Raw genomic sequence first — 26,323 nt, forward strand, 5'->3', positions numbered from 1 at the left:
AAGACAAGGTGTGACGAGTGATCAAAAGGGGCTGGGATGGGACCTCGGAGACATGAAGATGCAATATAAAGCCAGTTCTCATATCTTTAGCACAAAAGTATAACAACATTCAACTCAAAACTATTGCTTTATTTGCTGAAAAACTACGCTTTGTAAATGGACGAAACTGGTGTAACCCTTATTTTCAAATGTCATTTTGACTCATTTAAGTGGTGAACTCCAAAATATGTGGAAAATATACATTTGATTTATATTAGTAAAATAACAAAAGGTTATTTTCATGCCCCCATTTGGAATAATATCTAGTTTATTTTTTTATAGTGCTCAAATAGTCAGGGGGCTTCTCCCGCACACTTATAAGAACAAAACATGATCATAAACATATATATGACAATATGGACTGTAAGGAAAATGTAACTTACCCAGTAAGGATCTGTTAGTGGCATGTAATGCTGTAGATTCACATGCTTAACATAAACCTAGCCCCTAGTGTTGGGCTCGGATGTGTGCAAGTTGTTTTTCTTCAAAGAAAGTCTTTCGTGACCCAAGTTAGGGTGGCTCCTCCTCTTGCTGTTAATATGCAGTGTCATTGACTCCATTGTTAGATTGTTTTTAAGCGAAGCGGGTGAAACGTGAAAGCATAGTGTAGTATAGCGAGATGTCCATGCTAAATGAATGTGTATAAATTCTAAAAAAAACTGCAACAAACAGGTGTCCAGGGAGGAGGGAGAGCGCAAGTGAATCTACAGCACAGTATGCCATGAACAGATGCTTTCTGGGTAACTAACATTTTCTGTTCAAGGCATGTGTGGCTGTAGATACACTTGCTTAGAATAGACTGAACAGCAGTCCTCCTAAATAAGAGATGGCTAACCTGTGAGTGTTACAGTTGTTTGAAATAGAGTAAGCAGAACTGCTTTCCTAACATTGTCTTGTTGACCGTCTAGCACATCAACACAGCAATGTTTTATAAATGTATGTGGTGAAGACCATGCAGCTGCTTTACACATGTCAGCTTCGGGTATATTTCCTTAGAAGGTCATATAAACTCCAGATGTAATTAGTGGCATGAGCTTTCAGAGAGCTAGGGAAAGTTATATTAGCTTTAGCATAGCCTGTTTGAATGCATTTGACAAGCCCAAGTGCAATGCTTGATTTAGTGTTTTTCCTTAGTGTTTTTTTGAAAAGGCAACAAAGATTTGTTGTGTTTTCTTTAATGATTTGATTTTATCAATATAATACATAAGGGCTCATTTTACATCTGAAGTGTGTAAAGCCCTTTCCGCAGCTAAGCCAGGTTGGGGGAAGAAAAATCTTGCAATTCTATAGATTAAGGTGGAATATAAAATTTCCTAGCTTTTGGAACAGAGAGCTTAAATTCTATTAAGGACACGGAGGCGAGGATTATGCTTTCTTTCCTCTCTTTAATTTTAACAGCAGCATCACAGTAAACAAAGCTGCAACTCCCATTAACATTGGGACAGATTTAATCAAACAAATGCACTAATCATCAAGTTCTCAGTCCCTAAAGGTTGCGCCTTCCAGCTTCCTTCCTCTTTCTTCAAACAACGAGCAGCCAAAATCATCCACTTCTCCTGTTTGCCTGAATAGTTCCCTAAGAAACAAAAGAAGAACTGAGCAGTTCGACCAAAGCTGTAACTACTGCGTGTGATCAGGAAAAAACAAGATGGCGTATGAAACATGAGAAATACATTGCCAATTTCAAGCAATACATTGGAAATTTAAAAAAAGGGTTCTACTTACACTGGAAAAGAACTATCCACATACAGGGGGAAAGATGGGCGCTTCCGACTCTGGGTGGGATCATCCTCGTCTCTGTGACTTTAATAGAATTGAAACTTTCAATTATGAAAGCTAGGAAATTTTGTATTCTATGTCAAGACCAGAGGTGAGGATTATCCTGTATCAAAGCTTACTTACAATCAAAGATGCCATAGAATGGAGCGGCTTGAAATAAAAACCCTTAAAGACTAACCACCGTGCTGACGGTGAACAAAAAAACGCCAGTGGTGGTGGACTGCACACCGCCGAATAATGATACCAAAAACACAGTCTGCCCAAAAATGTCCAACCTCCACTCACCGCCAGGGCCAGCGACTGCGGAAAGGCAGGACATAGCACCCCGCCACCGCCATCCCTAAAAATCCCCGCCCATCAAATAATGATGCACAAATCAGTACAGTGGATGTCGAACGGCCATTAGCGGTAATGACAGCCGTGCCCATAAATGCGAACCGCCAACAACAGAAGCACACACTGGCAATTTTGAAAACCACACAGCTGACACACATCCACACCACTATAAAACACACACACACAACCCACAATCCTTTGCAACGCCAAGAGCACCACAGAAAACCACAACACACGTACAAACAACCACCACACAAGTCACACACAACACACATAATGGCACCGCTTAGGAACCCCCGCTTCACTGACAGTGAGATGAGGACCATGGTGGACAAAATGCTCAGGGTCGAGGCGCAGCTGTTTGGGGCACAGGTGCAGCAGACGCCCATGGTCAAGAAGATAGAGCTATGGCAGAGGATAGTCAACAAGGTCAACGCAGTAGGAATCCATCCACGCACAAGGGATGACATTAAGAACAGATGGAACGACCTGCGGTGGAAGGTGTGTTCCATGGCATCACGACACATCACCACCGTACAAAAGACTGGCGGTGGTCCTCCACCTCCTCTCCCGAATACACAGACTCAGAGGAGAGGATCATGGCCATCCTGTACCCGGAGGGCCTCATTGGACTCCCAGGAGGACTGGACTCTGGTAAGTCAACTACACCTGCAGTGCATGTATCACCCCATCCCTCTCACTACCACCATGCCCCCATCCACTACCCAGCCCACAACACCCACATACAGCTACCCATGTCCCCTGCATGCCCACAAGTCCCCATACAAACCACTATCCAGCCCCCTGTGCACAGTCACAAACACATGCATGAAATGGCAGGAGCATCACAACACCCAGAATGCACCACTCCCCCCTCACCAAATGCATCCAAAAGAACACCCAGGGACCCTGCATGCCACCACATTGCAATGGAACCACCAATAACTCCTAAGCAGAGCTGCAATGGACATGAAATTGCAGGACACCCACATCTCTGTTCTCACACCCACAGGCACCACCACCCATGCCACCTGGAAGGAGACGTCAAGGAATGCCAGTACTCCACCTTAAGACGAAGGCCCCACTCTGGAGAGTGCAGAGGGAAGTCTGGACACAGAGGATAAGCCTGGCCCCAGCCTTCACCACGGAGGAGCTTGAAAAGCTGGTGGACGGGGTCTTACCCCTGTATGCGAAGCTGTATGGGCGACCAGAGGCTCGGGTAAGTTGCTATTAGTCCTCCTAGAATGTGTGTTAATGTGGCAGATGCCTGTAGGCATCGTTGGTGGCTGTGTGGATGCTTACCCGTGATGTGTCTGGCAGTTGTCATCTTGGCTGTTGTCAATATGTGTGTCTCCATGGGCCATGTGAGGTAGAACTGGCATGGCATTTGTGTATGGGGCACCCACACTGATGTCTGTTTCTTTACTCTGTGACTCCCATGCAGGTCAGCGCCCATCAGAAGAAAGGAATGCGGCAAGCCATCGCCAAGGAAGTGCGGACCCTTGGGGTCTACAACCGACAGAGCACCCACTGCAGGAAGTGGTGGGAGGACCTGCAGTGCTGGGCCAGGAAGACCAGAGAGGACCAGCTGGGGATGGCCTCACAACGAGGGAGAGGTGCCTGTCGGACCATGACCCCCCTAAGGGCCTGCATACTGGCAGTGGCCTATCCCGATTTGGATGGGTGCTTGAAGGCAGCACAGCAGCCACACAGGGTGAGTACCTACACTAATGTGATGGCACTATGCTGAGTGTAGTTAGGTGTCATGGGGTGCATGCAGTGTAGTGGCAGGCCCATAACAGGTGTGTCCCTGCAGTCCTGCCCCCCTCTACGTCTGTGGGATGGTGTCCTCAGGTAGATATGGCTCGGAATGTAGGCCTGTGAGGGGTCCCCCGTTTGGGCTATTGGTTCAGATGTAGCCTCATGGATTGGCAGATTAGTTGTCTTGCCAATGTCTCTCATTGTGTCCCATTGCAAAGTGTTACGGAGTAGAGGGCCAGGATGGTCATGTAGTGTACTGTGGGATGTTGCCTAGCAGCCAGGAGCACATTCAGGTGAAGAATTCTGTCTGTTGGGGGTTAGTGCATTAGATGGGTTGGGGTGTACGTGTGCCAACATGTATTTTTGATCTAGATTTGACCTACTTCTTTCTTGTTTTGTCCCCCGCCCTCTGTGCTCGTGTCCTTGTGTGCTTTAGCAACATCTAGCGAGGGAGCTGAGATACCGGCGAGTGGGGATGCTGCAGCCCACGGTTCCCAGGAGGCAGTCCACGATGCCAAGGTGCCAGTGCGTTGGAGGGCGAGGGAAGTACCACAGGGGAGGCAACTAACACTGCAGGTAGTGACTCAGACACCTCCTTTGATGACAGCTCCATGGTGGTGGTGGAGCCTGCTGGGCCCAGCCATTCCTTAACATCTTCCACCATCCCGCATACTATCACAGCCCTCCCAGTAGCTCCCCAGCATGTGGCCCATGCCTGCTCACCCAGGAGGGTGGGCGTCTCCTTCACCCCAGGCACCTTATCTCCTGCCCGTTAGCCCTGCTGCCCTTACTGATGAGGCTATTGACCTCCTGAGAAGCATCTCTGTTGGTCAGTCAACCATTGTGAATGCCATCCAGGGGCTGGTATCCCAGATGCAGCAATGCAATGTGTTCCTGGAAGGCATTCACGGTGCCATGTCTGGCCTCCAGAGATCTTTTCAGGGTCTGGCCTCCTCTTTGACGGCAGCCAGTGTACCTGGTCTTTCCGTCCCGCCTCCCACAACCTCTACCCCTTCTATTACCCCACTCCTTTCTCCCATCCCTAGCACACATGTAGACAGCCATGCCCCCAAAATCAACACCCAAGAAGCATAAAGACAAACACAAGCACCACACGTCCAACCACATGCAGGCACACACCCAACATTCAAAGTCAGACACAGCAACATCCACCTCTCCCCACTGTGTCCACCCCCCCTCCTCCCAGGACACAGAAACGCTCCCAGACATCCACTCCACACACATCCACCAAACATGGGCATACTGTACACGCACCTGCATCCAAGGACAGCAGACCTACACCTCATACCTCCACTCCCTCATCCTCCACTCCCAAATCGATCTCTAAAACCCCTCCAGCTGCACCTCGTAAGCTTTCCCTCTCCCATGTTGACCTGTTCGAACCAACTGGTCCACCCCATCTTGTCCCTAAACGTTCCCTTGGCCTCCTGAAACCCAATCCTTCCTCATCCAAGTCCTCCGCAGTCCACCCTACCCATTCTCGTGCCCCTTTCCCAGAGAAGAAGGCTTGTGTTGCCCCTGGTCCCTCTGCCACCCCTCGGTCCAGGCCCTCTCCTCCTCTTTCCAAGGGCATGCCCAAACCCTCTCCACCTCCAGAACCTACACCCAAGACCCCCCTTCTCTGAGTCGCATCGCCACCCCACCACCCCCTGAACCCTGAGGTGCCTGGATGCCCCACTGATGCCCCTGCTCAGTGGAGTGTTCCTTTACATCGTGGGAGCCAAGTGTGGGCTATCTTAGCCCTAGCGGGACTTTGTACTGACCACTGGCCTTTGGTAAATAGTTTTTTTTTTTTATTAACATTTGCTGCCCAGCAGACATGTTGGTGCTAAATTGAGCCGTTGTACAGCATTTCACTGTGGGGGTGTGGAGTGCACAGGTGTGTGCATTGGTGCAGGTATTTGTTGGTCTGTGTATGGTAAGTATATTTTGTTTGGGTGTGTATGGCTTGGGGTGGCGGAGGGGTTGGGTGTGCGTTGCGGTGTGGGTGGGTGAGTAATTGTGCCCTTTCCTCCCTTGTGTGCTAGGCTGGGGGACTTACCATCGTCGTCTTCGTTGTCGGTGACGGTCCTAGAGAAATATGGCAAGGAGAAGCACTGGCATTATTTTCAACTCTCGCTCCATGTCAGCGTGATCTGTGGGCCTCCGGTGAGTGTTTCCCTTTATATGGGTTGTTTCCGCAAGCTTTGAGTGGCAGTGGTTCCCACCCCGGAACTGATGGCGGTGTGGTGTTCATAATATGCTGGTCAGGTTGGGCCCTTCCACCGGCCTGGAGGTGGCCTCTGTCTTCGTCAACGGTGCTTCCAAGATGGCAGTGGGCCGCCGGCTGTTTCTCCTATGCTTTATTATTTGGCGGTCTGCACCACCGGCCTGTTGGCGGTAGTTACTGTCACCGCCGGCAGTGCAGTCATTACCGCCAGGTTCAAAATGACCGCCTAAATCTGAAGAGCAATCTGCTGCACTCATGATACCTTTCAGGCGAGCACCCAAGGTAAATGCTTTAGATGCCATGTCCCCTATGGTAGAATAGGCACCAAAATCCTTGGTGTCAATACCCGCCTCTTGCATGGCCCACCTCACCCAACGGGCGATTGTCAGGGAAGAGACTGCCTTGTGAGGCTTAGTGAGAGCAATGAGAAGTTGATGTTATCCTGGTGGATGAAAGTCTTCTGTCTCTGTCCATGGCCACGTAGGAATTAAGGCACATAATAACACAAGCCTGAAAGGGCGGATTAGAGATTACTCTGAAATCAGTCTTCGTCCTCCTTTTTTTCCACAATTTTATTTATTAAAAAAATAAGCATAAACTCAAAACAGTACCATATACCATAAGCATACAGATAATAAAGTAGCTCGAGCCATGCTTCTAGGATGGGCGCATCCTCTGTGTCCATGATGTCAAACAGTGCTCTCCAACAAGTGTGTTAAAAGCTCAACACAAGTTTTAACTGGGCACGAGCATCTACTTAGCAGTCAATCTCTGTGCATGAAAGGCTTCCAGCACAGTGGAGTGGGGTTAAGTAGGCAGAGCAGTGCAAATCACATTATATGGTACACTGAACAACAACAACTAGATGGTGGTTTTGCAGTGCATGGTTACTCTGTTCAAGCAAGGAGAGAGAGCTGATAGCGCCTTCTAGCAGCCTAGTTAATAATAAAGGGCACACAGTCAGTTTTTGTGGGGGGAATGGGGGAGCAGACACCCAGCAGGCAGTCATAAAACCAAATCGAGCGATGGGGACAGGGGGCCCACAAAAGGGGGGGTGGGGGGGGGGGAGTAAGACACTGAGCGACCTCACTCAACCCCATAGCCCGCAAACACAAATTCACATCCCCGGGGACCAGCCATCCCCAGCGCTTGTACAGGGGGATTCGTCTGCCGAGGTTCACCCGTATCACACCCCGCCCCCCCCCCTGCAACCCCTCAATCATACCATTCCAGGCCTCCAAGTCCTGCTCTGCATACTCATCCATACAGATCTTGTGTAGTCGATATTCCTCAGCAGTAACCCATTCAAGAAGATCAGTCAGCCAGCTATCACATGTCAGGAGGGTTCGGGTTAGCCCACTGGATTGTAATGCGCCTCTTGGCCAGTACAAGCCCCACCTGCGTGAATCTGTATGCCATTTTTCACCCTTTTTTGGGATGCGCAGCAATCCCAGCAAGCAGTACTGCATTGTTAACTTCATTTTCACTGTCATCGCTGCCTTTAGCGTTTGTACTGTCTGGCACCAGAAGGGTTGTAGGGAAATGCATGTCCATGTGACGTGCCCGAAAGTGGCCGAGGATATGCCGCAGCGCGCATATGAGTCAGGGCGTGTTGGGAATATTCTATGAAGGCGTTGTGGTATCAGGTACGCTCTGTGCAAAAAGTACAATTGTTTCAGCATAAACCTAGCGTAGCTAGTCTCTTCCTGCACTAGTGAACAGGCCCTATTCCGTTCCTCATCTGTGAGCGGGATTCCCAGGTCCACATCCCACATTTCTTGCGTCACATCTATATCTATCTTTCTGTCTTTTTTTCTGGCCGCGTCTATTCAGGAGAGGAGACCACGGTCACTGCCTGGGTCAGTAAGCTCCCTCACGAGATGGGACTCAGTGGACTCCTGAGAAAAGGAGGTCGAAATCTCCCGGACCGTTTGTGATAGGCTACCATATTGCAGGAATTATCCCTGGTCGGTCCCAAATAGGGTCTCAGCCTCCTCTCGGGAGAAAAATGAGCCATTTTGGTATAAATCTCCTGTGTTATAACATCCGCCTGCTCGCCATCTTGAGAAATTCAGTGTCTTAGCGACACCCGCAAAGGGGCAGAGCCACCAGATTGGAAGCAAGTGCGCGTAGGGCGCCCTCCATAGTACCCGAGTGACCGCCCGCTCCCATACTCGCAACACCTGCAATATTATAAAGGGAGTACCCTTCTGTAGCTTATTGCCAATGAGTAGGCCTGGAAGCCAGGACATGCATACACAGCTTCCTAGTAGTTTTTTTCCCCAGTTGGGGGCATCCTCACACCATATAGTCGCATACTGCAGCAAGCCCGCCATGTAGTACAGATGGAGATCTGGTAGCCCTAATGCACCATCAGCCAGGTCTAACTTCAGCACCTCAAGGCGGATTCTACACATCTTACCCGCCCAGACTAGGGACAGCAGCAGCTTATCCGGCTGGCAAAACAGTGCGGAGGCAGCTCGCAGAACAAGTTCTGCATGATATACAGGCAGCGCAGGAGTAAGAGCGTTTTACTCAGCGCAACCCTACCCATCACGGATAGTGGGAGTGCAGTACAAAATTGGACAGAAGCCCGGAGTCCGCCCATCACCCTACCCATGTTCAGCTCATATTGTAGTTGAGGGGAATAGGTGACACTAATGCCCAAAACTGAAATGCCTCAGTCTCCCATGTCAGGCCCACCTGTGGGAGTTCCAACGCCTCAACGGTCACTAGAAACACCATGGGGTAAATCACTGTCTTCCGTCGGTTAACATGGAGGCCAGATATCTCTCCAAAGTCATCCATCATACTCAATAGGAGTGGGATTGACTGTTCGTGGGATACGGTGACGTACACCAGAGCATCGTCTGCATATAGTGATACAATGTGCGTTGTGGTCCTCACCCTTATGCCCCACTCCTGGAGCCCCACCCTAAGCTGCACAGCTGGTGGCTCCATCGCTAGCGCAAACAGAAGTGGCGACAGTGGGCAGCCCCGTTGCGTGCCACCTTCAATGTCAAATTAATCTGACACTATCACCCTGGTGCATACCCTTGCCTCTGGTGTCGTATACAGGAGGCGCACCCTTGACAGGAAGCTCGGTTCAATGCCCATTTGGCTCAATACCTCCCACAGGTAGCCCCAAGACAGAGTATTGAATGCCTTTTCTATGTCAAGGGCAACCAGCGCAGCATGAGCTGCAGAGTTCCGGGTTTCATGCATCACTTGAGATAGCCTCCGCAAGTTAATATGAGTTCCCCTCCCCAACATGAATCCGCACTGTTCTTCATGCATCAGATGAGTAACCACACGGCTTAAGTGCACTGCTAGTACTTTAGCAAGTAATTTTACATCAACATTGAGCATGGACAATGGCCTATAGGAGACGGGGTCAACAGGGTCTTTCCTCGTTTTTGGTATCATGACTGTCAGGGCTTCCCTCCTGTGTTGGCAGCACAGCCTCTCTATGGGCCTCACAGAGTGTTTCCAGCACTCTAGGAAGGACAGATGCACAGTATGTACGGTAAAACTCAACCAGTAAGCTATCAGATCCTGGTGATTTTTCATAGGGCATAGCCCCTAGGGCTTCCTGCAGCTCCTCCAACGTTACGTCCCCTTCAAGCTCCTCAGTCTGTGCCTCCGGTAACCTAGAGAGCCAGAGGCCGTCCAGGCACTCGCCCACTTGGTGACTATCCTTGCGCATAGTGAGGTGTATATGCTCTTCAGGTGATCCCGCAGGAACAAATTGACCCCTGTTTGTCCTAATAACATTTCCCCAGTCAGTCCATGGAGTGACAGGATTATTGGTGGGGGTCTCTTGCACATGAGTAGTAAAGCTAGCATACGTCCCAATTGGCTTCCCTTACAGTGCAGTCCCTATCTATAGTCCTTATGTACATAGCTATGCAGCCTATTCCAAATTACCCCTATTCTCCTATGTACCTCTTGTCGGCGTGCTTCGTCCACATTACTGTTGCCTCCTCGGCTTTGGAGCGTAGTCAGGATACCCTGCTGTGTGAGCTCCCGCCCCAATTTCTTTCCAATACTGTAGGATTTACTCAGTCTTTCGCTTCATATGACGACCTTTAAAGGCCTCCCATTCTATTCCTCGCATCTGGGTTGTTGTCCAGTTGTCCCGGAAATATCCATTTACTGCTGTCTGTAGGTCCCCCCCCTATATTTAGGGTCTCCGAGCAGCTCAAGCTGCATTCGCCACAGGGGGATTGCTGGCCTGGGGGCATGAGTCTCACACTCCAGCACCAGGGGACATGGTCTGATAGGAATCTGACCTGGTAGGCCACCCACCGGACATCTAGTGTGCCGTCATTTGCTAGCGGAAATCTATCCAACCGGCTGTATGCCCCATGGGCGGGTGTGTAGCAGGAGTATGTTTTAGACATGGAATGCAGTTCCCTCCATATATTGACAAATTGAGGGCTAGACATGACCTCCTGGAGTCTGGCAGTCATGTGGGGCTTTGTGCCCAGTTTCCGTGGGCATCTGTCTAATGCACCGTCTAGGACGCAATTAAACTCCCCTGGCTAGATAATGGGCATCACAATGTAGGGTAATAGTTCTTGCTAAGATTTTTAAAGAACACTGCATCATCAGAGTTGGGGCTTTATATGTTCAGGATGCAGAGTTCACGCCCATCGAAGTTACCATGTAGGAGTATATAGCAGCCCACCACATCCGCCATTAGTCAGAATGGTACACCTGGAGTGACCCATATCGACACCTCCATAGCGTAGGATCAATATGTGGATGAATATAACGGTCTCCTCCACTTTTTTCTATAGTTTATGTGCTTCAGTGTCCATTAAGTATGTCTCCTGCAGGAGGGCAAAGTGTGCACCTATTCGTCAGAGGTGTGTGTGTATTCTGTAGCATTTTATAAAGGAGTTCAACCCCATCACATTCCATGTGATAATACGCATTAGTTCACCCATCTCGGTCTACCTCGATCAGCAATCGCAGCACAACTCCCAACGCACCGGCCAGGTGCACTCATATTAGTACAACTCTCTCTCCGCGCCACGTTACAGCGTCCGCCGCAACAATTCATGCAGCACACCAATTTTATAAAGCGTAACTCCAAAACTAACAAATAACCCCATCCAAACACCCACATCCCTCCGCAGGTAAACACTTCTGAACAAATATGGTCTGCCCAAACTGTGTGTGGGTCCTGCTATCCATTCTGTGTGTGTGTATGTGTGTTGAGGGGTGGAGAAGCGCTCACTGACCCCCCTTGATAGCGGGGATCAGCTCAAGATGTCGTGGTTTGGCACACAAGCAGTTCTTCAGCACCCCCCTCCTGCAATCCTCCGTAGCGGCCTTCAGGTGTTGGCATTGTCCAAGTCTGGGGTTGGACCTTTCTCATTCTGGAACGACCCAGTACGTGACGATGGCAAAGAGGAGACAGATTCCACCAGTAGTCTGTCCTTCTCTGTCTCTTTCGCTCCAGTTTCAGGGTGCCATCTGGGCGCACTATCACTGTCATCTCGGCTGGTATGGCGACGTCTATTTTTCCTGTGCTCAGTGGCCTGAGAATCCCCGGTCATATCTGCAGCCTCTTCCACAGGGGGGGGGGGGGGGGGGGGGGGGGGGGAGGGAGAGGGGAAAGAGGAAGGGTGTCCGGTGGTTGCTCCTCACCCCCTCAGTTCCAGCCAGTCCCAAATTGCTTCTGGTGTTTGGAAAAAGTGTGAACGGCTCACATGTAGGACCTTCAGTTTGGTTGGGTATAATAGCATATAGGTCTTCCCCATTTATTTTAACTTTTGTTTGACACCTCCATATGAGTGCCTTTGGAGCTGGACCACCCTCGTATAGTCAGCAAAAAAGCGTATATTGTAATTTTTGTATGAGGGGGTCAACGTGTTTGCGTACGTCCTGCAGGATAATGTATGCTGCAGGATAATGTTGCGGTCTCTAATTGAGAATCTTGGCAAAGATCATTCTGAGGGGAGCACCTGGCGGTGGCTGAGGGACTAGGCCCCCATGCGTTTGCTCCACCACAAAACACAGACAAAAGGAGGATGGTGGGCATTGTCTTCCTGATCCATTCCTCCAGGAAGGTCTCCGGGGCCATCCCCTCCGCTCCCTATGGAAAGCCCACAACTCTCAGGTTGCATCTCCGCGTCCTCCCCTCCGCATCGTCAGCCCTCACCTCCATTATGCACGTTTTAGCCTCAAGGGTGGCTACAGTGGCCTTCAGGGCATCTATGTCCGCCTGCTTTACATTCACCTTCTGCTCAGTGGCCACCAAGCGCTCCGCCACCACCCTCAGATCAGCTCTCAACAAGTTACCCACCACTGCCATAGCAGCATACTGCGCCTGCACTGCCTATCCAGAGGCATCAATGGCTGCCAGGATCTGGGCTCCGGTGGGCTCACAGACCTTCTCCGTAGGTTCATTAGGCTCACTCTGCGAACTGGTCCATCCTCGTCTGCTGCGCACCTTTGGCCATTCTGTTCTACCCATATTGCACGAGGCCCACAGCGCCGGCCTCTGCAGAGCCCTCTAGGTTTCCTGTGACCATGTTGTGGGCAGCAGGCTGTATGCGTGATCCCCCTGTGCGCCGAGCTTCCTCATTTCCAAAGCCTGGTGGCACTCCACCTACCAGGTGGGGTTGGTGTCCATTGTGGCCCCAGGAAATGCAACAAGTTCGGTCTATGCAGGTTGGTCCGGCCACCAGCGCCTCCCGGGGTGGCCCTCGACTCTACAGTCAGCACTGTAGTCAGGTGGCCCATGGGGCGATGTTTAGGCGGGGGGAGGGGTTGGGTTGGGGGGTGCAGACACCCGGATCCGCCAGTCAGGCGACAAAGCTCCAGAGACCCTCAACCCTTCTCCGCAGCTCCTCGGAGATCGCTGGTGGGCACGGCCTGATTCACAGACCAGGCAGGCCACGCTCCTCGTGGGCCAATCACCAGTTCAGGCATCCCCCACTCCCTCCCGGGCATCTCTCGCAGCATCACTGGTTCCCCGCTGCAACTCTCTGGCCCTGTCGCACAGGCTCTCTATCCCAGGCCGCGTCATTCCAAGGGACCCTCCAGACCGGGGGCGGCGACCAGCAGGCCCAGCAACAACCAAGAGGGAAGGGGGGTGGTAAACCGGGCAGCCCCCACAACACAAGGTGCTTACCGTCAGGCTCCGCCGGGTTGGAAGGGGGGCCCCAGCTGTCCCCAGCCACAGCCTCCGCCCGGTACTACCTCGTTAGAAGTCGTCAGGCCAGTGTGCACCATGGACCACGGCCATGTTAGAATCAGGCGCTCTCCTCCGCCATGGCAGTGCAGCACGGTTCTAGGCATCCGTGCCTTCCACCATTGTCTCACCTTGAATCCCCAGCCACCGTCACAGAGTCCGCTGGGTCCGGGACCTCAGGCGGCCGGATTCTTCCAGATTCTGTAGCCGGGGCTGGGAGCACTTGGTTAGTGCGTCCGGTTGGCCATCTTGTTGGCCATGCCACTGTCTTCGGCCTTCTTGACTGCTAGAAGATAACTCCCTCTGGAGTAAAAACCCTGTCTGTGACATCCAGGGCTCTGACATCTGAAACCCTGCAACAAGATATCAAGCATAGGAGCGATGCCAGCTTAGCCGAAAGTTGTTTCTGTGAGAGGTGTCTATTACTTGGCCAAGAGAGAAAGGTTCAGTTAGATGTTCACGTCCATCAGAGTTGAGTAACGTGGAGCTGGGGGAACGGAGAGGCAAGACCCCCAGAGAAGTTTTCAAGTAAAGGGATGTTCTTGAACTGGGTGACCATCAATCAGGGGGTGTCGCGCCGAAAGTCCTGACCTTAAAGAGTTGACTGTTCTGTAGGCCATACCATCAGAGGCTAAAGAGGCAAGAAAGTTCAGGATATGAACAATGGAAGGCCCCAAGGGATCCATGTCGATGATGACACGAATCCCGCCATCTGGACCAAGCTGACCGATACCGCTTAATAGTGGAACCCGCCCACACTTTGGAGAGGAGTTCTGGAGCCTGGCACGAAAGGCCTGGGACTTGCCAACGTCCCCAGTAATCCCCCATGCCATCAGAGATAGGGACCCGTCCAGGACTAGATGATGGTAATTCCCCACAGGGATCCCAGAGCAGGAGAGGAAAACCGGGTAGATGGATTGGAGAATCCCAATAAAGTTCCATCAGAACTGGAAACCACACTTGAGCTCTCCAAAGAAGGGTGATCACCACCACCTCTGCCTTTTGTGGGCACACTTGAGTCAATAGTCTCATTATTATCACAAACGGAGGGAAGGCATAGCCTTTCTCCGCTCCCCAAGACTGCTGGAACGAATCCGTTGCCATTGATCTGGTTCTCCAGCCAGTATTCCCAAGAGCTTCTTGCTAGATCCGACAGGACTCTGAAGCGTGTCTTCCCTAATCGATTTATGTAGCGGACCACCACTACATTGACCATCTTGAAGAGGACATGGCAACGAGCTCGGTCATTCGTCCAACACTGGACAGAGAAGGAACCGGCTAGAAGTTCCAAGCAGTAGATGTGCAGGGACCCTTGACATCGGACCATTTTCTGCCAGTGGAAAACTCCCCACAGCGAGCGCACCAACTGACACCGCTGGCATCCGACTCTATGAGGAGGTCTGCATGGGGTTTAAAAATGGACACCTTGGCCCTGAGAAGCTCCACGACTGTGTGGAGAAGCTTGGTGAAACACCACGGGCGGAGGACAAACTGAAAGGAAGTGTTGTGAACTCGTAGGTGACGTAGCGCCACTTGATTTGGAGGACGCACCAGTAAGGTGGAAAGATGGGGACGGACAGGTAGGTGTCCTTCAGATCCAAGCATGCCAACCAGCTGTTTGGTAGAAGATCGTGCAGGAGGTGGATGCCCTTCATTTTGAGATACACCACTCATTCGTTGAAGTGTTTCTGATGGATAACTGGGTGCTTTCAACCATCCCGTTTGTCCACTAAAAAGAAGTTGCTGATGAACCTGTGAGGGTGGGGAAGAAGGGACGATGGCCCCCTTCAGCAGGAGGTCCAGAACCTCTGCTTCGACTAGAGAGGATTCCTCTGGGGAAAAAAGAAGCGGAAGAGGGGCCCGTACCTGGATCGGGGAGTTGTAGAACTATATCCGAAACCCGCAGACCGTCTGCAGGACATAGGCATCGGAGATTAAGTCTTGCCAATTGTGACGAAACTGCAATTCTGCCCCCTAAATGTGTTCCCGAAAAAGGAATTACACTCACCATGTGAGACTCCTGGCTGTTAACTGCCGTGGGAACCCTCTCTGTCTAAGGTACCCTTGTTCCGGGTAGATACCTGCAAATCTAGATGAGTCTTGGTATCCACATTGGGGAGCTGAGCCTCTGGTGGAAACCTGATGTTTACCGCGGCCAGTCGAGCGCCCCCTGCCATGACTGGCCCAGGAGAAAACCTGGGCAGGGTGTGAAGATCTTCGTTATGGAGGATTGAGCCTTATCCAGTGAATTAAAGGTGGCTACAAAGTTCCTTAATGAAAGGCTCACCAAACAGCCCTCCCTGTGCCACGGGCCTACCTCCGAGGTGGCCAAGCCCCCAGTTTGGGGTCTATGTTTATCAATAGGGACCTTCTCCATTCCGTGGCGAGGGTACAATTGGCACTGCCAAGAAATAAAATGGCCAGCTGTGCCCAACCCATAAGTGTCTCAGGAGATATCAATGCCCTGGAGGTCTTGGCATCCTCCACCATATCTAGGATCTTTGTGAGAGACCCGCTAGGTCCAACAGTTTATCCTGGCATGAGCACCAGGACTTGTCAATCCCTTTTTTGGGATCCCTGATGTATTTCGCTAGGAAGGTTGCCATACGTGTATCTATGTCCGGAGTTCATGGCTATTTTGTCCAGGAGAGAGGGACGAGGAGATTTCGCCTTGAGGCAGTTGTGACCCTCCTTGTCAAGAGGATTCCTCAAATGTTCCGCCACGTAAGTAGCCTCCTTATCAGCTGGGATCCAGTCCGGAGAGCGTGGGCATAACAGCTGATCGGGGTCCAGCATGTCAGTATCAGGAGGCGTCAAAGTCTGGGCACCGTCTGGAGAGGGGAACGGTCAGATTAAGGGCACCAAGACTGGTCTGGCTCTTGCTCCTCATCCAAAGTCGGGGAATCATTGGCATCATGGGAAAGGAGTGGGGGAGAAGGCGGGCTCTAAGAAGGCATTGGACAGGAGGTGCCCGCCTTATCAGAGGGGTGCTGCTCTAGGAAAGCAAATTTACGGTGGCAAAAATGTTAGGGTCATCACCAGCGCGTTTCCGGGAAGACTTCTCGGATAATCACACAGGCTGAAGGAAAATGAGCCCCTTTGGGTCTGCCCTCGGATCAAGGGGTCTAAGGCACGGCGCCGCCAGCTACATCAATTTCCTACCCAACTGCGGCATAGCTTCCGAGACGCCTTATGGATGGAGGCATCCCTAATGTCACCAAAGTATTCGTAGATGGGGAGGTAGGTGATGACCTGCTCCTCTGAATAGGAGTCATGAATATTCTGCATAATGCAGGCATTTTTGCAGAGGCAGAGCCAAGTATGGGGGCCAAAGGCACCAATTACTGTGGTGACACTATTGTTACCCTAAGCTTGCAGGACTTACAATCCCCTGTAAACAGCTGAGCGGTCTTGTATAGGATGGCCTGGTTGGTGTCCCCTTTTAAACAATAAGCACACAGGTGCTGCGTCAAAGGCCAGGTAGAGGCTTCACTTAAACCCACCCTGCAGGGTTAACAGAGCAGGGCCGGGCTTGAGCTCCCCTGCGCTCAGCCACACAGGTTCATGTACGGACCCCTGGAGGGGAGTAATCACACAAACAGGGCGGCAGAACCATTATACAAACCCTAGGGGGCATCCGTCGGCATGCTTGCACAGCGCGAAAAGCTGAGGTGAGCCCACACTGGCTGATACGGACTTTGAGGGCGTGTCACTCCAGGCTGGGGAGAGATAAGAGGTTGGCAGCGGGCATCGGCGAGTCTGAATCTGGCTTGTTGTGCGCGGAGGCACCCCGACTCCCGGAGCCAAGAGCGACTCCAGAATCCATGTGGACGCCACGCAGCGTTCAAAGGACCGCACCGCCCCACATGCCACAAAAGGAGTTGCTGCCATGTAGGAGCAAAGCACCCTTCTGTGGCGATAAAAGGTTGATCGAGGCTGTAGGTCCACACATCACTAGACCTTAATAAAACTATTATAATTAAGCACAAATATCGGAGAATAACAGATCAGCACTTATCTCAAAGCTGTGAGGAGCATCGAAGAAAAGAGGAAGGAAACAGGAAGGTGGCAACCTTTATGGACAGAGAAGGCACTGATTGGTGCATATGTTTGATAAAATCCATCCCGGTGATCATGGGAGTTGTAGTTTTGTGATGGCTGCTGTTAAAATTAAAGTGAAGAAAGAAAGCATAATCCTCGCCTCCAGTCCGGACAAAGAATTGAGGCACCACCCTCAGAAGAAATTTAGGATTGCTACGTAGTATCACCCTATCTCTATGCAGTTGGAATAAGGATTCTTCTAAAGTTAATGCCTGAAGCTCACTGACATGTCTGAGTGAAGTGATAGCAACTAGAAATGATTCTTTCCAGGAAAAAACTGGAGGGGGCAGGAGTGGAGGGGCTCAAATGGCGGGTCCATCAATCTTGTTAGAACAATAGTGAGATTTCAAATGGGGGGGTGGTGGCCCTTGGGAGGAATGACTCCTAAGAGCTTCTAGGAAGGCTTTCTAAAAGGAATCCTGAATTGAGAAGTGTTTTGTTTGCTTTGTAGAGACGCAACTACTGCCGCTAGGTGCAGTCTTATAGATATAAAAGCTAGACCAGTAGTATGTAAATGAAATAAGTAACAGACAATGTCTTGGACTTTGGCTGCTAAAGGTTAAATGTGCGTTGAAAGAAAATTTTGAACAAATCTTTTATACTTTGCTGAGTAACAGGCACGAGTCTGGGTGCTTCTTTAAGAATGTCCACACAAGGATGTGGTAAATCTAAATAACTAAACTTTAAGACTTCAGGAGTCAGATCGAAAGGTTAAGGGATCTAGAGTCTAGGTGTGATTTCACCATGGCTCTGTGTGTGAAGGCCCTGCCTGTTCGACAGTACCTCATGGGGAACTACTGAGAGTTCCAGAAGTGTGGTGAACCATAGTTGCTGCACTTATTTGGGAGCCACTAGGGTGGGAGATGTCTTCTGACGTTTGTGAACCACAAACTGAAGTAGTGGGAGGCTGGAAAATTGTAAGCAAATATTTCAGACCAAATCATCCATAGTGCATTGCCTCTGGACTGAGGTGTGGTAACCTGGAGGCAAAGTTTGTGCATTTGGCATTTTGTACTGTGGCAAAAAGGACTATTTCTGAGTAATCTCAACACCAGAAGTATGGGAGGAGGACTTGTGGGTGGAGTTCCCACTCGCAGACTTGTTAGTGCCTCCTGCTGGGGAGATCTGAAAAGTTATTTTCCGCTCCCAGGATATCCTCTGCTAGCAGTTAAACGTTGTACCAGAGAGCCCACCTCCAAGAAGTAGTCTGGGCTAGATGAGACAGCTGAGGGGGACTTGGTGCTACCCCCTGCTTTTGAAGATAATACAAGGAAGTCATGATGTTTGTTTTTATAAGAACTAACTTTTATCAGGTGGGGAAGGAAGGTTTTGAGTACCAGGTGAAAAGCTAGCAAGACCAGGTGATTGATATTGAGATGCCTCCGGCTGGGTGTCCTGGATCTTTGCACATATTTTGTGAATGTGCTCCACAACCTGTAAGGGAGACGCTTGTTTGTATGGTTCTCTGTGGAACTAGGTCTAGGAAAGGCCGTCCTTTTAGGAGATTATTGGTGTTCCACCACTGCTGAGAGTGGCAAACTTGACAGCCTACCAACACTTGATTGTCTCACTGACCCTCCACTTGAGTCCACTGGTGCACTAAGCACTCTTGCAACTGATGCATGTTGAGTCTGGAACGAGGTACCATGGGTATGCATGAAGCCATCATACCAAGGAGACGCATGACTGTCCTCACTGTTATCTGCCGGTGAGGTTGGGAAATGTGGGATGAGTGCCTGGAAGGACTGAATCCATTCAGCACTGGGGTAAGCTATCCCTTGTTGTGAGTGGACAATTGCTCCCAGGCAGAGTCAGTGAACTGCTCTGCGTCCGTGCAGCTCCTCAATCTAGTGCACCCCATGTCAGATCGAATTCTGACTTGTCAGGAGTTCAATGCCCTCCACCACCCGCAGGCTCCTGCCTGCACCTCATCCCTAGTGTCTAGTGGGAAAGCTCTGCTCTTCTGCTAGGCTGCCGTATTGTGCCTTTATCCTTTTCTGTGCTTTTCTTGTTTTCTCTTATTTCTATCATTTCTCCCGCTTCCCCCCTCCCAACCCCCTTTTTTCACGCTGTTTTTCTCGCTCCCGCCTCCCAGATGTCCTCTCCTCCCCCTCTCCCTACTTAATGGCGGCCGTGCCACTGGCACACCAAAGGCAAGCATATCTGTGTCCATCCGCGACTCGACCGTGACCAGCGCCAGGACCCTCGGACCTCCTGCCCGCCACCTCTACACGTCAGCAGCACTCCACAAACTCAACCCAGAACGCAACAACTGCAAGCTCTCATCTCCAACAGACACCCACGGACCATTCAGCTGCCTCCGCTGGCCCCAATCCTTCATCACCACCAAAACCTTGGACCCGGCACAACCCACCCACAACACACCAACACAGAAGACCCTGAAATGCATCCTCCTCAACATCTGCTCCCTCCATAAACACGCCACCGAAATCTGGGACCTCCTTGACAGCATCACCCTAGACATCGCTTTCCTCACCGAGACCTGGAGGAAACATCGCCATTGCCATTCCCCATGGATACAATTTCACCTGAAAGGACCGCTCCCAGCTGCCCCGGGGAGGAGGAAATTGCCATCGTCCACAAGTCCAACATCCGTGTGAGCATACACTCCAAAGACCCCACAAGCCTGCTAGAACACCTTCATTTCAAACTACAGACCAGCCCGACATCCACCCTCAAGGGAACCCTCATCTACCTCCCCCACACACACACACACACCAGCAAGGAACTCTTCAGTATCATCAAGGAGTTCACCCAACCCAACAGTGAAACAGCAGACATCTCACCCTAACAGGACCTCTGCAACAGACTCAACACTTACTTCCACCACAAAATCAAGACCATCTAGGACAGATTCAACAAGGACAACCCACGCACAGAACCTCCTCCACCAGAACCCAAAACCAACAATCACCAACTGGACCTCCCTCACCACCGAAAACACTCTGAAGACAATCAAAGTCCATACACTCTAGGGCCCCCACTGACCCATGCCCTCACCACATAATCAGAGCCGCGGACACCATCGCCCCCAAGCTCTGCCTCACCATCAAATGCTCCCTAGCTGATGCCTCTTTCCCAGACGACTAGAAACACGCCGAGATTAACCCCCTCCTCAAGAAACCCTTGGCAGACCCCACTGACCTCAAAAACTTCAGGCCCATCTCCCTGCTCCCTTTTCCAGCTAAAGTCATTGAGAAAGCCATCAACAGCCAACTCGCCACTTTCATCGAAGACCACAACATCCTCAACGCCTCCCAACCCGGATTCAGAAAAAAACAGCACCGAAACAGCCCTCCTGGCTGCAACGGACATCCGCTCCCTGCTTTACAAAGGAAAGACGGTGGCACTCATCCTGCTAGACTTATCAGCAGCCTTCGACAGTCTCCCACCACACCCTGAAACACAGACTTCACGAAGCCGGCATCAGAGACAAGGTCCTCAACTGGATCCAATACTTCCTTTCCAGCAGAACCAAACGAATGAGACTCGCCCTCTGCCTCTTGGGCCCCACACCTACCACCTAGAGCTCTACTCTGTTCAACATCTACATGGCCCCGCTGGCCGCCATCATCGGAGCTACGGAATCAACATCATCTCCTACACTGCCGACTCCAACTCATCCTCTCCCTATCCAACGAACCCAACACAGACGGACAGTACTTCTGTAAAGGCATGGGAGTAGTCGCCAACTGGATGAAAAACGGCTGCCTTCAACTAGACGCAAACAAGACAGAAGTACTCATTATGGGCCCCCAACCCGACGAGTGGAACGACTCCTAGTGTCCACCAATCACAGAAGCCTGCCCACCCCCACAAACCAAGCCTGAAACCTCGGGATCATCCTGGACTTAAGACTCAACATGGACCACCAAATCAGCTCAGTCACATCCCCCTGCTTCCGCACCCTCCACCTCCTACGCAAGACCTTCAAATGGATCCCCCTTGAACACTGAAAGACTGTCACACACACCCTCATCAACAGCAGGCTGGACTGCAGCAACGTCCTCTACGCCGGGATCAACAAGAAACTCACCAGCAAATTACAGAACATCCAGAACGCCGCCGCCAGACTGATCCTCGACATGCCCTGGCACTGCCACATCTCCCAACACCTACACACACTTCACTGGCTTCCAATAAAAAAAAAAGAATCACCTTCAAGATCCTCATCCACGCACCGGAGCAGGCTACCTGAACAGGCGACTCAACTTCCAGGTACCCCACTGGACTCTTCGATCAGCCCAGCTCTCTTTCTCTCGCCGAAGTACACCGCATCATTCATAATTCAAGATCCTATAAATAGGGTAAACCAATCATTAAGGAAGTGTTTCTAAATAAATTTGGTGTCCTCCTCTATAGTGTTTGAAAGCAGAGGTTTTTTTTTAGCTCATACAACCAGAAAGAAAAAGGAACGACATTCATCAAAACAAATACATATGAATCATTACAAATTTCTCACTTAGAAATCTTATTGTTGAGCGGGACCACCGCATAGAGATCAATATCAAAACTACCTGGACGTACATTTTAAAACACCACTCAGTACATAGGTTGTATATTAAAAATAAAATAATATAATGCTGGGATCTCTTGGCATATACATTCCAAACCAGTCATACTCTAGCCCATCCGTATAGCATCGGCCTGATATCAGCTTCATTAAGTACACAATGCATGAAACCGTCACAGTACTAAAAAAAACATACTTTACAAATGCCAATCCTAGCAGCCAAATATAATACAAATGCAATAATTTAGAGTAAACAAGCTGAAACAGGAATGTAAAGAGAAGATGCAGAGGGAGCAACTGAGGGTGCCTTGCTATAAGGTGCAAATAATAGACCTCAACATTCTTCTACGAACAAACAGCATGTGATCAAATACAATAAAGTGCAACACCCTTGTACCCAAATGTAGGAAAGGACCATCTTGCCTGGCATGTTACCCCCATATTTCACTGTATATATATTTTAGTCTATGTGTCACTGGGACCCTGCCAGGCAGGGCCCCAGTGCTCATAAGTATGTGCCCTGTATGTGTTCCCTGTGTGATGCCTAACTGTCTCACCGAGGCTCTGCTAACCAGAACCTCAGTGGTTATGCTCTCTCTGCTTTCCAAATTTGTCACTAACAGGCTAGTGACTAAATTTACCAATTCACATTGGCATACTGGTACACCCATATAATTCCCTTGTATATGGTACTGAGGTACCCAGGGTATTGGGGTTCCAGGAGATCCCTATGGGCTGCAGCATTTCTTTTTCCACTAATAGGGAGCTCTGAAAATTCTTACACAGGCCTGCCAGTGCAGCCTGCGTGAAATAACGTCCACGTTATTTCACAGCCATTTACCACTGCACTTAAGTAACTTATAAGTCACCTATATGTCTAACCTTCACCTGGTGAAAGTTGGGTGCAAAGTTACTTAGTGTGTGGGCACCCTGGCACTAGCCAAGGTGCCCCCACATCGTTCAGGGCAAATTCCCCGGACTTTGTGAGTGCGGGGACACCATTACACACGAGCACTATACATAGGTCACTACCTATGCATAGCGTCACAATTGTAACTCCGAACATGGCCATGTAACATGTCTAAGATCATGGAATTGTCACCCCAATACCATTCTGGTATTGGGGGGACAATTACAATGATCCCCAGGTCTCTAGCACAGAACCCGGGTACTGCCAAACTGCCTTTCCGGGGTCTCCACTGCAGCTGCTGCTGCTGACAACCCCTCAGACAGGTTTCTGCCCTCCTGGGGTCCAGGCAGCCCTGGCCCAGGAAGGCAAAACAAACGATTTCCTCTGAGAGAGGGGTGTTACACCCTCTCCCTTTGGAAAAAGTTGTGAAGGGCTGGGGAGGAGTAGCCTCCCCCAGCCTCTGGAAATGCTTTGATGGGCACAGATGGTGCCCATCTCTGCATAAGCCAGTCTACAGCGGTTCAGGGATCCCCCAGCCCTGCTCTGGCTCGAAACTGGACAAAGGAAAGGGGAGTGACCACTCCCCTGACCAGTACCTCCCAGGGGAGGTGCCCAGAGCTCCTCCAGTGTGTCCCAGATCTCTGCCTTCTTGGAAACAGAGGTGTTGGGGGAACACTGGACTGCTCTGAGTGGCCAGTGCCAGCAGGTGACGTCAGAGGCTCCTTCTGATAGGCTCTTACCTCTCTTGGTAGCCAATCCTCCTTCCTTGGTAGCCAAACCTCCTTTTCTGGCTATTTAGGGTCTCGACTTTGGGGAATTCTTTAGATAACGAATGCAAGAGCTCACCAGAGTTACTATGCATCTCCCTCTTCACCTTCTACCAAAGGATCGACCTCTGACTGCTCCAGGACGCCCGCAAAACCACAACAAAGTAGCAAGACTACCACCAGCAATATTGTAGCGCCTAACCCTGCCGGCTTTCTCGACTGTTTTCAGGTCGTGCATGCTCTGGGGGTAGCCTGCCTTCACCCTGCACCAGAAGCTCCGAAGAAATCTCCTGTGGGTCGACGGAATCTTCCCTCTGCTAACGCAGGCACCAAAAGACTGCAACACTGGTCCTCTGGGTCCCCTCTCATCCTGACGAGCATGGTCCCTGGAACACAGCAACTCTGTCCAAGTGACTCCCACAGTCCAGTGACTCTTCAGTCCAAGTTTGGTGAAAGTAAGTCCTTGCCTCCCCAAGCCAGACTGCAAAGCTGTGTACCGCGTGATTTGCAGCTGCTCCGGCTCCTGTGCACTCTTCCAGGATTTCCTTCGTGCACAGCCAAGCCTGGGTCCCCAGCACTCTGTCCTGCAGTGCACAACCTTCTGAGTTGTCCTCCGGCGTCGTGGGACTCCCTTTTGTGACTTCGCGTGGACTCCAGTTCACTTTACTTCCAAGTGCCTGTTAGGGTACTTCTGCGGTTGCTGCCTGCTTCTGTGAGGGCTCCCTGAGTTGCTGGGTGCCCCCTCTGTCTCCTCTTACAAGTGGCGACATCCTGGCCCCTCCTGGGCCACAGAAGCACCCAAAAACCTCTACCGCGACCCTTGAAGCTAGCAAGGCTTGTTTGCGGTCTCTCTCCATGGGAGCACCTCTGCAAGCTTTGTCGCAACGTGGGACATCCCTCTTCCAAAGGAGAAGTCCCTAGTCCTCGTCTTTCTTGCAGAACTCCAAGCTTCTTCCAACCAGTGGCAGCTTCCTTGCACCTTCAGCTGGCATTTCCTGGGCTCCTGCCCACTCTTGACACTGTCGCGACTATTGGACTTTGTCCCCTTGTCTTACAGGTACTCAGGTCCGGAAATCCACTGTTGTTGCATTGCTGGTGTTTGTTCTTCCTGCAGAATCCCCCTATCATGACTTCTGTGCTCTCTGAGGGTAGTAGGTGCACTTTACTCCTACTTTTCAGGGTCTTGGGGTGGGGTATTTTTCTAACCCTCACTGTTTTCTTACATTCCCAGCGACCCTCTACAAGTTCACATAGGTCTGGGGTCCAATCGTGGTTTGCATTCCACTTTTGGAGTATATGGTTTGTGTTGCCCCTATTGCTATGTGCTCCTATTGCAACCTATTGTGATTCTACACTGTTTGCATTGCTTTTCTTGCTATTACTTACCTAATTTTGGTTTGTGTACATATAACTTGTGTATATATATAACATTCTTACTGAGGGCACTCATTGAGATACTTTTGGCATATTGTCATAAAAATAAAGTACCTTTATTTTTAGTAACTCTGTGCATTGTGTTTTCTTATGATATTGTGCATATGATATACGTGGTATAGTAGGAGCTTTACATGTCTCCTAGTTCAGCCTAAGCTGCTTTGCCATAGCTACCTTCTATCAGTCTAAGCTGCTAGAAACACCTCTTGTTTGTGCCTGCAGGGAAGTTGCTCGTCTACTCCTAGGGAGACTGGTGGTTGTTTTGAAGTGCTGGCAGGTTACATGAGGCTTAGGTATTTCTCCAGCTCACAGGACGAGGCCCTCTGTCACGACTGTCGAGACAGGTCAGGACAGGTAGGGTTTAGCGTCAAAATGCCTTCAGCTCTTCTTCTGTTCTCGCCAGTCAGCGGCTCTTCTTTGTCCTCCTCTTGACCTGTAGAATCTGAGTTCATGGGTTCTGGGTGGGTGAGGGGTAGGGGGGGGGCACCTAAATACTCAATTTACGGGTAATACAGGGAGTGCCACGTAGCAGCCAATGGGTTGCCTACCTTTAGGGTGACTGCACCCTCTATATCACCACTTCCGTTGGGAAGTGGCCATAACTCTGACCCCAGAATACTAATCTCATCCAAAACAAGATGGAGGAATTTGAAAAGTAGTGTCCACATCAGCTGTCCCACCTTAGGGGTAGGACTGGCATGATATGAGCACACCTCCTAATGTTACTAATTGTCCCACCTGTCTTGCAAACAGAAAGTGGGGTCAGGACAGTGTGAGGTCACCTGTTCCTGGCCTCCAAGAACGCTGGCTCTCACCTTGTCAGAAATCTTTGTGTGGGGGTTGTACTGGTTTATACCAGTCAGTTAACAAACTAGCACTCAGGTAATTTTTCAGGGGGCACCTTTAAGGTGCCCCCGAGGGCATGTATTAATAAATCCATCACTGGGTTCAGAGGGGGTTTATTAATACAAGATGTTTGATACCAAACATTCCTAGCTTCAGGGACGCCATCATGTAGCTGGGGAACTCGTACTGACCAGTGTCCATCATATGTACTCAAAATGGCTTTCCTGTTCACTTACTATGTCTAAGAATCAACAAAGACGTAGCAGGGGTATATTTGCTCATGCTGATATGTCCTCACATACGATATAATGCACCCTGCCTTGGGTTGTAGGCCTTCTGTAGGGGTGACTTACAAATATCGCATGAAGGTAGGGGACCT

At 50.5% G+C, this 26,323-nt stretch overlaps 1 protein-coding gene across 1 annotated transcript in view; it reads right to left on the bottom strand.

Moving 5' to 3' along the window:
- RAD21L1 (RAD21 cohesin complex component like 1) overlaps positions 1-26,323 on the bottom strand; it is a 1,043,689-nt gene that overhangs the window by 181,372 nt on the left and 835,994 nt on the right. The gene's annotated exons all lie outside the window — the stretch shown is intronic.

This window comes from Pleurodeles waltl, chromosome 7 (genome assembly GCF_031143425.1).
Source record: "Pleurodeles waltl isolate 20211129_DDA chromosome 7, aPleWal1.hap1.20221129, whole genome shotgun sequence".
NCBI lineage: Eukaryota > Metazoa > Chordata > Amphibia > Caudata > Salamandridae > Pleurodeles > Pleurodeles waltl.